Genomic DNA, 12,808 nt, shown 5'->3' with positions numbered 1-12,808 from the left:
AAAATTACATAGAATCACGTAAAGTAAGGTTGAGAACAAGAAGAAAATGAAATATAATAATATAAAATAAAAAATAAACTTTTACAAATTTTTAGAATAATAATAATAAAAAAGAACTTAAAATAATACAAGTAAAAAAAATTAAAACAAAAAAAAATAGAAAAAAAAAAGAAATTAAGAAGTAATCAGGTGGTAATTACACCATGTAATTACCAGCAATTCACAGTCTCTGCCTGTGAATTGTAGAGTGTAATTACCCCCTGTCAATTACACCAATTACGTGTTGACCAAGTAATTACATGTTCTTCCAAACAGGACAAGATAGTGTAATTACACCAAATCCAATTACCAGGATGTCCTTCCAAACAGGCCCTTAGTGGGATTTCACTTTTATGTTGTTGTTTGTTGATGTCTTCAAAATGTATGGATAAAAATGAGCCAACAATTAATGATTCATATTTGAAAGGACAATTAATAAAAGGCCATGTTATATAATTCCAAAATGCCTATATAAAGAGAGACCAATATGCAAAGTAAAAAATAAATATATTCATTCTAAATACTACAAGAATTAGAAGGAAAAAAAAAACCCTAGCAAATAAAATCACTATTTTTTTTTCCGGCGAAAATGGTCACCGTGGACGAGATCCGATGGACACAATGGGCCATGGGGACCCGCCACCGTGTTGGCCATCGGAACAGCCAATCCTTCCAATTGTTATGATTAAAGTATCTAACCTGATTATTTTTTTCGTGTCACTGCCAGTGAACATAAAATTGAACTGATGAACAAGTTTAAGTGCATGTGTAAGATGATTAATTACTCTTCTTTTTATTTGTGGTACACATTCCATTTTACTATTTGTTATACTCTCATTTTCAATTTATTTGTTAATTCAGTACGACGTTTAAAAAATGATTTTGTGGTCTTAAATTAAAAATATGTCAAATATATATATATATATATATGTGTGTGTGTGTGTGTGTGTGTGTGTTTTGATCGATACAATTGGAAGGATTGGCCGTTCTGATGGCCAACACATTAGCAGACCCCTCAGACCGTTGTGCTTTACGAAGCTCCTCGATAGTGACTATTTTCGCCGATGGCGGCAAATTGGAACACAAACATTTTATCATCTTTATAGGAAAGATATTTTCTTTTTTACTAAGAAATTGTATTAGTATTTATTTGGGATAAGGGTCTGAAAAATACTCCAACTTTGGTCGGATTTGTTGTTGCGATACTAAACTTTCATAAGGACCTATTACCTCCCTAGACTATTTAATACCTTATTTTTTACCCCTGAACTATTTAATAGTGTATTTTAAAGGTATATATGTGCCCACGTGGACACATTACTATTTATAATTTTGCATTATTTTTTATGTCCACGTGGGCAAATATATATGTTTAAAATACGGTATTAAATAGTCTAGAGAGGTAATAGGTCATCATGAAAGTTTAGTATCACAACAGCAAATCTAACCAAAGTTAAGGTATTTTTCAGACCTTTATCCCTATTTATTTCAAGAGGATTTACATGCAACTGCTAAAACAACATTAGTTACATTGTCAGATTTATTCTTCCCAGATTTATACCAGTTGGATACTAATTTCATACATTTTTAATTTTAGTTTTTTTTTTTTAAAAAATCAAGTTGAATACCAAGTGAATTGCTTTAGATTGTCTAATATGGTCGAAATATCAGTTACATTTTGTTTTTTCCATTTTTCAGTGGAATATCTATTGGATACCAATTGGATACAACATTAACTTGTTTTAGGCTGTCTAATTTGGTTGAAATGTCAATTACATGTTGGTTTTTCAATTTTTCCAATGAGATATCAGTTGGATACCAAATGTATACCAGTTGGATACAACATTAACTTGTTTTAGACCGACTAATTTAGTTGAAATCTCAATTACATGTTGGTTTTTTAATTTTTCCAATGGGATATCAGTTGGATACCAAATTAATACCAATTGAATACAAAATTAACTTGTTTTAGGCTGACTAATTCAATTAAAATCTCAATTACATGTTGTTTTTTCAATTTTTCCAATGAGATATCAGTTTGATACCAAATGTATACCAATTGGGTACAAAATTAACTAGTTTTAGGCAGACTAATTTAGTTGAAATATCAATTACTTGTTTTTTCAATTTTTCCAATTGGATATTAGTTAGATACCAAATATATACCAATTGGGTACAACATCAACTAGTTTTAAGTTGACTAATTTGGTTGAAATCTCAATTACATGTTGTTTTTCAATTTTTCCAATGGGATATCAGTTCATACCAAATGTACAAATTGGATATAACATTAACTATTTTTAGGTTAACTATTTTAGTTGAAATCTCAATTACATGTTGTTTTTTCAATTTTACCCCTGGACATCAGTTTGATATCAAATGTATACCAATTTCATACTAAGATAATTTTTTACTATACATTTAAAAAATACTGAATACACAAATGATTAATTAGTGCATATAATAAATGTTCTGAATATATAAGTCATTAACTTAAAAGATAAAATAAATCAAAACATGTGTTTGCCACAATAAAACAATCAAATAAAAATAAATCATGTCTTTTTTTTTCAACAGGGCAATTTGAACATGTCTTCCTGTTGTGTCACCCCGATGACATGTATTGCACGTAACCTTAAACCTCTTCAATTTCAAATCAGCAAACCCGTTCCAGCATTCAAGTTGTGGTCTCCCTACAGTTTTTTTTAACCAGGTGACAATAATTTATGCTCCGACACCTTTTGAATTGCATATTTTCCTGTTCTATCATAAATTATTGTGTCGGTATTAATTACAAGATACAAAAGTACAAGTTACTTTTATACATATGTTATATCAGTATACAAATTTCATACCATTTTTATGCATACTTTCTATACCTATTTCATGCCAAAAGTAAACACTGATTCATACAATATTTATGCCAAAAAGAATACAAAATCATACAATTTATAACTAGTAATTTTCTTTTATTAATCAACAAATGGGGTGCTTCGTAAGTGCTAAGGAAAAATATATCATACCAATTTCATCCCACTATTATACACAATTTCATATCAATATAATGTCAAAAAATAAAAATTGAATCATACCAGATTTGTGCCATAAAAACTATAAATTTCCATACAAATTTGATTTTACTATTATACCAATTTCATTCAAAATTTACGTCAATTTTTATACTGAAAATTCATACCAAATAATCAATAATGGTTCATACAAAGAATGAACAAATTTAGTTATAGACATTTTTAATCAGTATTCATTCACAAATTAGTAGTGTACAAATTATCGATTGTCGTACATGTCTGGTATTAGTAGTATACAAATTTTAAAAAGAAAATCTCTAATTTTTTAAACCAAAAACATACAAAAAAAAATGGATCAGACAAATAATGAATAAATTCAATGTTCATACCAAAATATAACTTTATACATTTAAAAAAAATGCCATAATTAAAATTATTATACACAACAAAAAAATTGAAATCAGTATACAAATTTCATTCAATTTTTATGCACACTTTTCATACCTATTTCATGCCAAAATTATACTTATTTCATGCCAAAACTCGTCACTTTTTCACAGCAGAATCATGCCACTATATTACCAAAATAATATCACTTTTAACTATTAATTGTCATTTATTAGATAAACAATATACAAAACTCATTCAAGTATAATGCCAAAATTGTGCTAACGTGGTATAATCAGTGTACCAATTTCAAATAAATTTTATGTAATTTTTTTAACCAGAAACATAAAAAAAAAAAAAAAACGTTCACACCAAAATCTATACCAATTTCAAACAAATTTTATGTAATTTCAAAAAATGAATGTTCATACCAAAAACGTAATAATTAAAACTATTATACACAAACAAAATCTGATTTTTTTTGTATCACGGTTCATAATTTTTTTTTAACGTTTGGTTTGTATACCAATATAGATAAAAATCGCAAAGAACACTAACCTGAATGATCTCATCTATCACCATGCTTTATTAATATTGATAAGAAGCCGTCCATTACAAGAAAATGAAGATTATTGAATAAAAAAGAATAGGAATTAGATGAGAGTGACGACTAACTAGAGAGAAAAAATGAAGAGAGAGAAACGTTGAAGAAAATGGATAAACTCAGTCATTTTAATTAATTTTAACAGATTAGAGTGAATTAAGGAAAACAAATATTCCTAATTAGTTTGAAACTCCTAAATTTATGCTAATTAATAATTATCATCAATCAATTCAAATTTAATCCTTTTTTTTATTTTTTTCTTCAAAATCGATTTATTTTCCTTTTTTATCTTTTTTTTTTTCAAAATAGATTTTTACAATTAATTAAAAAATAATATTTTTAAAAATAAAATGTTACAACCTGAAATTTTTTATTGTTACAACTTGAAAGTTTTATTCTACTGCTATAACTTGAAAATATTAGTCTAATAAATGTCATATATGAAATTTTCACTTTATAATACTAGTCCAAGGTTCTATATTAGTGGTTGATTTTCTATTTTACATGCCTTTTAAAAAAATATAAAAAAGAAAGAAGGGTATTTAAGTTAATTTACTCTTAAAACTCTTTTTTAATATTCTATTTGTGTGTTTTATTTATCAGTATCAGCACTGAGATTAACAATGGAGAAACTTTATAATATTTATACTTTAAAAAAGAATCAATTTTAAGGACAAAATGAGAGTAAATAAATTGATTTTGTAAATTGACAAGTAAATTTAGGACAAATATTTTTTAATAATGTAGACAAGTAATATAAAACGAAGTAAATAATTTTTAAATCTCGAAATTAGCTATTTAAGGAGTATTAAATTTTTAGATACTACAACTAGCTAGGAATCATAGATTGGAAAAATACTACTGATATTTTCTATCCCATTGTTGAGCATTTTTTGAAAAAAAAAAAATTAGGGGTAAGGGAAGGAGATTAAAATGTGGAGAATTGAATCCTCACTAACAAAATAAAATTAAGTTCAAATAATAACTAATTGAACTACTAAAATTCCCTAATCCAATTGTTGAACATGATACACATGTAATATTAAAAATCATCAATTAGTTGTAATACCAATTAATAACATGATTTTCAAATAACAATAAATCATATGATAATAGAGAATTATATAATCCGGAAAGATCATAAATCAATAGAAATTTAAAATCTTTTTTTTAGAAAATAATATATATTTATATTTCTTTTAGTAGCTTTAGTCGAGACCCATAAAAGTTGACTTGACATATTGTATCAATAATTTATTTAGAACTCAATAATATAAAAATATTTTTCTCAAAAATTCAAAATTCATAAAGCATATAGCTATTTATAGGACACTAATAACACTAGTGATATTTAATTCAGCCTCACATTATTTCAATAAGACTAATCAGGTTCTAGATTGTTCGGCCAAATTACCTACCAATATTGTAGAAGGGTCCTTTTTCTAAAAAAGATTTATTTCTCTCATCAAAAGTCTCTTTGTGGTGGATCGGAGGAGGGTATGACAGATTCTATCGGTCTATAAATAATGTGTGAACATGTAAATTTTGAATAGTTATCAATATATATTAATCGCCTATCTAGTTTTTTAATATAACACAAGTATACACAATATATATACTATTAGTTTATATTATATGTCTAATATATGTACTTTTAGTATAAAACATATACTTACTTATTTACTTTATACATATCATATAAACTAGATGACTGAATAATTCAAACTCATAATAATTCGTAATAAAATAGGAGGGTGGGGGCCTGGGGCCTGGGGGTGGGGAGAGGGGACATGTTGCCTAACCTCTTGATCCTAGTTAAGGGGTAAGTCTATCATTTCTATATACATATTCATTACAAATCGATTCGATAATTTTAGTTTACGATTTAAAAAATATATATGCAGTGCAAAGTTGAGGTAGTAAAATACTACTTCACTTTTCTTTTTTTTTATATAAAATGATTAAGATCTCTTCATAAATGTTATAATTTTTTGATGAAAGAGATTCAGTATTTAATCGTTTTTGAATCTTAGTAGGCTATGGCCTAGGGATCCCACGTATTTCTTCTTCTCCAATTTATTTTCGTGCATTAGTTAACAACTCCTATCTATTATCAATCGTAGGGGTACTGTACCTGGTAAGCTATTGAAAAATTCGGTTTGATAATTTTAGTGTAAGACTCTTTAAAAGTATTATCATTATTATATTAAATTAATTTGGTATGATTTGATATTTAAAAGTTCGATTTCGATATTTTACTGAACGGCAAAATGGTGATCATAGTTTGGTCAGCTTCGACTTATATATATTCCTATGATAAAAGATCATGACTTGGACTTTTCAACAAATGTTTCAATTATATATCACTAATACCTTACACTAGTAAAAACATTCAAATTAAAATACAAACAATTCTCTTTGTTAAATCAATCATCCAAAAATATCATTTAAATATATCAAAATAGAGTAGTCGGAGTTTCAACATCTAAATACCGTAGTTATTTAATATCTTGTGGTAGTCCTATTATGATTGGTTTTATTTTAAGTTCTAACTTATCTTTTCAGACAAGAAGAACATTTATATAATTGCCTCCTATCCTTGTCCTATTGTGATTGCTTCTATTCTAACTAATAATCTTTTTGGGCAAGTATTATTGGACAAGAAAAAAAGTATAAAAAATTGGGAAATATATCAAAATTTTACTAGTTTAGGAGTTAATTATTTAGATACATTCTAGTTTGTAATATTATGAATCTTACCACATTTTATTTCATCATAATACGTCCAGATACATGAATCTCGGAGTACATAGGGTGTGTAATTTATTTTAGATACACTGTATCTAATTAGTGAATTCACATGTATTTGTGATACATAACAAATCTCCCTCACCTCCCTTGCCTCTATTCCATCTCACTCGCTACTCTTCTATGTATCTGGTATCCCAAATACATGCGAATTAAACTAGATACATACATATACATGTATCTAGTGTAATCGCATGTATCTGATTTTAATGACTATCGCACACCTCTCTCCCTATTTTAGTGTATTTGGTTACAAAAATGCATTATCTAAATGTGTTTTCCTCAATATATGATAGAAAACTCTTAATTAGTGGTAAGATATGTAATTATTTGAAACTATAGATATAATTAATGTATATAATATAGATATATGTCTAATAAGATAGTTTTTTTCAAAATATTTCATAGCTAAAATATGCCATCATAACTTTTTAAATTTGACATATTTTTATAAAAATAGACATTTATTTACAGTTGACAGAAGTGTCTTGACATGTCTCCATTATGCCTAAAATGAATTAATCAAGAATAGAGCTAAAAGTTAAAAAACAAAAAGAAGACTCCATAATTATGAAGTGAAAGAGCTAGAAATTATGGGCTGACAGTCTAGGGGATGGGGGTTGTATTTTTTTTATTTTTTTTTAAGTTATACTTTATAATTTATAAAAATAAATAAATTATACATGTCATTTAGAGGGTGTTTGGATTGACTTAAAAGTTGATCAAGCCTACTTTTAAGTCAGTTTTTGACTTCTGAAAGTGTTTAACAAAATAAATAACTTAAAATAAGTCAAAAATGACTTAAAATAAGTCAAAATCAAAAGTAGGTCTCCCCCTACTTTTTAATTTTTAACTTAAAAGTTATTTCAGTTTGAGTTTTTATTATTGACTTAAAAGTTACTTTTTTTTAAGTCAATCCAAGCACACCAGTAATTAGTCTATTTAACACATTAGAAGTTGCTCTTATACATATGGGTGCTTAAAAGACACTTTTGTAAAGTTCAAATGTCTATCTGATTGCTGGCTAAATTAGACTACAATCTTATAAAAGGCTATATATATATTATATAAGTACCTACCGATATCCTATTGTGATTGATTTCATTCTAACTATTCTTTTCGGATTAAGTCAGGTAACCGTCCAGCCTATTAGTGATATTGTCGATTCTGGATTTAGATTCGCACAATTATAAAACACGTCATTAAGATTTGCTTATTTATATACTCAATATCTCTCTTGTATTTTTGTCGATGTGAGACTTCTTATTCTGAGTTGGGACAAAATCAGTAACAATGTTTATATTTTTGAGGGGGGATGGGACGTTACAACGTCAAAAGGCCTATATAAAGAGAGACCATATGCATACAAAGTCTTATTCATTCTATTCTACTACTACCATAAAAAAAAGAACAAAAAAAAAATCCTAGCAAAAATACTTAAATCACTATTTTTTTGGGCGAAAATGATCACCGCCATCGAGATCCAACGGACCATGGGGCTAGCCACCGTGTTGGCCATCGGAACATCCAATCCTCCCAATTGTTTCGATCAAACCGCTTATCCTAATTATTTTTTTCGTGTCACTAATAGTGACAAAAAAAATAACTTAAACAAAAGTTTAAGCGCATGTGTAAGATAATCTACTATTCTTTTATGGTACATATATTCCATTTTACTTGAAGATTAGAAATGCATAAGGGTATATAAAGGGATTAGAAACATCTGACTAGCTTTATGCATTACTTTGAAGATTTTGCATTCAATAAAATTTGGATTATGACACCATTTTCAACTAAAGAAACAACTGCATATTCAACCAATAAACCAATATTATAACATTAAGTTTTAAAGCTTTGAGTAAGTTTGCACCTTAAGTGATATGTTAGGATGGGATGTTGGCTAACTTTAATTAATTATGTTTTGGTTGATATTGGTTATATTTTTCATGTGTTGCAGGTGACAGATCCATGATTAAAAAGAGATATTTTCACTTAACAGAGGAAATCTTGAAAAAGAATCCTAATTTTTGTGAGTACAAAGCACCTTCATTTGATGCTAGGCAAGAAATTTTGATTGTTGAAGTTCCAAAACTTGGGAAGGAAGCCGCTGAAAAGGCCATCAATGAGTGGGGCCAGTCTATGTGCCTGGGACGGATTACCAACTCACTATGCTTCTTGGACTTGACCTATCAGTCAAGCGATTCATGATGTACCAACAAGGTTGTTCTGCTGGGGGCACTATTCTCCGACTAGCTTAGGATTTTGCTGAGAATAATAAAGATACTCGAGTTCTTGTTGTTTGTTAAGAAATTAATTTGCTATGCTTCCATGCACCAAGTGAAACCGAGATTGACGTTTTGATTGGGAAAGCCCTGTTCAGTGATGGGGCATCCGCTGTCATTGTTGGTTCAGATCCAATCATGACGGTGGAGAGGCCTTTGTTTGAGCTAGTATTTGCAACACAAAATCTTCTTCCAGATAGTGGACATGCAATTATTGGTAACCTCAATGAGGCGGGACTGATAGCTAAAATACATAAGGATACTCCAATGCTGATTTCAAAAAATATTGAGAGGATCCTAGTTGAAGCATTTCAACCTCTTGGCATTTCTGATTGGAACTCAATCTTTTGGGTATCTCATGCAGGCGGACGCGCAATTTTGGATCAAATTGAATTAAAATTGGGCTTAAGGCCTGAAAAACTCAAGGCTACAAGAAATATCATGAGGAATTATGGGAACATGGGCAGTGTTAGTGTTTTGTTTGTGTTGGACGAGATGAGGAAAACAGCTATCAGAGCAGAATTGGGAACCACTGGAGAAGGCATTGTCTGGGGCGTGCTTTTGGGCCTGGATTAACTATTGAGGCAATCGTCCTCCGTAGTGTATCTATTTAGGTTGGGATACACAAAATAAGACTCATATTTACTAAACGTAATAGTATATGTTTTGAAAACAAACATATACGAAATCAAACACTTTGAATCTCGCTTGCAATTTTGTGTTATATATATATATGGAAAATTACGCAGTTAAGCAAACTTATACTACTTAATTACTCATCAGTTACCACTCGTGACTAACACTAACCATTAATTACGTGGGTTGACTTCGAATCTCACTCGCTCAATCTCGCTCGCCTCTCTCCTCCCTCTCCCAGTCTCGCTTGCCATATATACATTTTCTGAATGTTCAACGTGGATCGTCATAAATATTTCTTATCCACACAAACCTATGAAGATGGTCAATGAAAAATTTTATTAGTTAAATGCAATAATGTATATATTTATTTCAATTTGATGAGGTTAATAATGCAATTAGTCTCATCTCACTAATATTACCTTATAGACAATATTTGCTTTGTATTTTTCTTGTCATCTAACCAGATGTGTTTTGTATGTGTATTCCACGTTAAACTATTTAGATGTTATATGAACATGTGAAGAGAACAACTACATTTTATATATTCACATATTTTCACATTGGTTTTGAGTTTTTTTTTAAAAAAAAATCTCGGAACATTATAAAATAATATATTTTAAAGTTAGAAGATCTTGTTAACTTGATAATACATTTGTGACATAGATAATACTTTAATTTAAATACAAATACCTACCCAAATATAAATATATATTTGCATTAATGAAAATATTTATCTCATAAAATTAACTATTAACTATTAAATAAATAATACAAATTAAACTAATACAAACTTCAACTGACATTATTACAAGTCATATGAACTTTTCTTCGTTTGAAATACTGAAATATTAAGAAATAATAAATAAGTAAAGCAAAAGGGCAATGTTTATATAGTAATTACTATTTTGAAGTAAACTTCATGAGAGTCTAAATCACATAAGTAGCATTGATAAATAAAGTCATTCTTTTGTCTTGAGTATCAAAAACAAATTGTGACAATTCTCTAAATTTCAGAAAAGATATTCAGAAGCATATATCTACAGCACAAGAGAAATTGTTAACAAAAACAAATGAATTTAGACTACATCATGTTAACTTCATCTATTGGAACATTACATAATAATGTATATATTAAGCAAAAATATAATTATTATATCATCAAAATTATTTTCCTCAAGTACTCGAGGTTATGCAATATACCCTCTTAGGATAGAACGACTTACTCTCGAGGTTATGGAATATACCCTCTTAAGATAGAACGGCTTACTTCATCAGAATAGTGGTACCTCATATCCGCTAAACTTCGAACTCACTCAACGACAATAAATCACACAAAAAAATTAAAAATGCAAGAAGAAGAGTAGAAGATTAAAAAAATTGTGGTTGAAAAATGAGAGAAAACACCTCTATTTATAGTCAACCAAGGGTAGTATGAACAAATGTTTTTTGTGTTTTATCTGAAAAGTCATAACCTTTTCGACAAGTCTTACCCTTTGGAAAAGTCACAACTTATTGAAAAAGTCACAACTCTTTGGAAAAGTCACAACTTATAGAAAAAGTCACAACTCTTTAGAAAAATCACAGCTCATCGAAAAATCACAACCCTTCAAAAAAATTCACAACATATTGAAAATGTCACAACTCATCGAAAAAGTCACAACCTAAGTTAGAGATATTATAGTAATTTAACGTTAGGAGTTCATGCTTTTAAGGTTATATAGATATATAGATATAGATATAAATATAGATATATAAAGTTCATATTAAGTTTCTGAAGAAGCCACATTTCAAATCTCGAGATTACATCTACAATAATTCCCTCAAATTGTATGTATTATATTGCTCACGGCAAACTCTAGCTTATCATAGAAAGATCATGTTTTTAGTATTTTCATTGTAACAAGTGATACGAGTAAAAAGTACCATATCGATTAATTAATTGTAATTTTAATAGAAATCAAAACAATTGTAAAACTAAGTAATTAACACACTGTTATTGTCATTATACTGATCTGGATGTCTTTTGAGATTAACATTAAAGTATTCTTATGTAAAAGAAGGTGCTTTATATTCACATACTAAAAATAGACATTTATTTACACTTGACAGAAGTGTCTTAACATGTCTCCATTATGCCTAAAATGAATTAATCAAGAATAAAGCTAACAGTTAAAAAACAAAAAGAAGACTCCATAATTATGAAGTGAAAGAGCTCGAAATTATGGGCTGACAGTCTAGGGGTGGGGGTTATATTTTTTTATTTTTTTTAAAGTTATACTTTATAATTTATAAAATAAATAAATTATACATGTCATTTAGAGAGTGTTTGGATTGACTTAAAAGTTGGTCAAGCCTACTTTAAGTTAGTTTTTTACTTCTGAAAATGTTTGACAAAATAAATAACTTAAAATAAGTCAAAAATGAGTTAAAATAAGTTAGGAAGTGTTTAACAATGTAAAAAATGACTTTAAATAAGTCAAAAACCAAAAGTAAGTCTCCTCCTATTTTTTTTATTTTTTGACTTAAAAGTCATTTTAGTTTAACTTTTTATTTTTGATTTAAAAGCTACTTTTTTTAAGTCAATCTAAACGGACTAGTAATTAGTCTATTTAACACATTAGAAGTTGCTCTTATACATATGGGTGCTTAAAAGACGCACTTTTGTAAAGTTCAAATGTCTATCTGATTACTGGCTAAATTAGACTACAATCTTATAAAAAAATCAAGTTTAAGAGGCTATATATTATAAAAGTACCTACCGATATCCTATTGTGATTGATTTCATTCTAACTATTCTTTTCAGATTAAGTCAGGTAACCGTCCAACCTATTAGTGATATTGTCGATTCTGGATCTAGATTCACACGATTTTAAAACACGTCACTAAGGTCTGCTTACTTATATACTCAATATATCTCTTGTATTTTTATCGATGTGAGACTTCTTATCCTAAGTTGGGACAAAATCATATTTGAGCAACAATGTTTATATTTTTGAATGTGGGGGGGGGGGGGGGGCGCA

The 12,808-nt window shown here is 28.5% G+C and overlaps 1 pseudogene; it reads left to right on the top strand.

Annotated features, from left to right (window-relative positions):
* The first annotated feature begins 628 nt into the window (after window positions 1-628).
* On the top strand, window positions 629-9,763 carry LOC102596546 (chalcone synthase J-like; annotated as a pseudogene).
* The last annotated feature ends 3,045 nt before the right edge of the window (window positions 9,764-12,808 follow it).

The sequence above is a fragment of the Solanum tuberosum genome, unplaced genomic scaffold, assembly GCF_000226075.1.
Source record: "Solanum tuberosum cultivar DM 1-3 516 R44 unplaced genomic scaffold, SolTub_3.0 scf00750, whole genome shotgun sequence".
NCBI classification, from domain to species: Eukaryota; Viridiplantae; Streptophyta; class Magnoliopsida; order Solanales; family Solanaceae; genus Solanum; species Solanum tuberosum.
This window is presented reverse-complemented; position numbering and strand designations above follow the sequence as displayed.